Raw genomic sequence first — 1,172 nt, forward strand, 5'->3', positions numbered from 1 at the left:
TCTGGAACCTCGACTTATTCAATAGAAAGTTCTACCATAATAAACCAATGTTCGTTGAAGCAGCGGTGAAAAAACTCCATCTTCAATCCTGTACTCAAATGTTATAAATGATGCATATTAAAATATTTGCATTAAAAAATTTTCAAAAAATGAAGTGTCCCACCCTGTGAGCTCCTTAAAAAATGAGCAAGAATAGAGTAAGAAAAATTTTGGATACCTTTATTTTTTGGCCTTCAAAAAATAAAGGCAAAAAAAAAATAACAGTGAATAATTCTGCTCCTTTTAAAATCATATCCTCCTCCTGCAAAAGAAAAAAAAAGAGTGTGTATCAAAAGTAAAATGATCACACAGGCAAGCAAAGAAAATAAAATTCTTTGGAGGAGTATGTATAGTGTTAAATAAAAGGGGAAGCATGACACCCAAAAAGAGATTTATCCATAAAAGTCATAGAGATAGCAAAGAAAAAAAATATATATTTTGTCAAAGCCTTATATCTTTCGAAAAATAGTTGAGAAAAGCTAAAAAGGATCATCAAAAGATATGATGAAAAAAATAATCTCATTATACTTGATTGATTGCTCTCGCTCTAGGTAGACAATGGCTAGCTTAGTCTTCATGGTGTCCAGTTCAAACATAAGCTTGTTAACTTTTTTTTTTGAAGAGCAGAAACACTAGAAGAAAAGGGTATCGTACCCTTTAGACAAGAACTCCTCTTCAACAAAGTCGGGTACCCCAGATGGAGGCTTCTGTTTGGAAGAAAGATTCTCAAGACAAAGACCATTGAATTTAAAAAACTTGATATTATTTAGATATGCTCTTACCATATTTCTATGAACACCCTACAAGTCTGCAAGGGTGTGCGTAACAAAGAACATCTACACGTTCAAAAACACATAATACCCAAGCTTCTTGAAAAGGCAGTTGAAGTCGTTAGAAAGCACGAAGGAATGGTTCAGAATTAAAAACTGAAATGACAAAGTCTTGATATCACCATGGATACACTTAAACTCATTATGAGCAGAAGTTGGCAAGCAACAATAAAACATATCAGTTATTCAACGAGACACCCACCTAGACCATTATCTTAAAGAGTCTTCAAACAAGCTAAGTACTCTCATATTTGATAATAAAGCTCTCAATTCTACGCATATTTATCGTCTTGTGGAACATCC

The sequence above is a fragment of the Arachis ipaensis genome, chromosome B8, assembly GCF_059453495.1.
Source record: "Arachis ipaensis isolate K30076 ecotype BB chromosome B8, ASM5945349v1, whole genome shotgun sequence".
Taxonomy (NCBI): domain Eukaryota; kingdom Viridiplantae; phylum Streptophyta; class Magnoliopsida; order Fabales; family Fabaceae; genus Arachis; species Arachis ipaensis.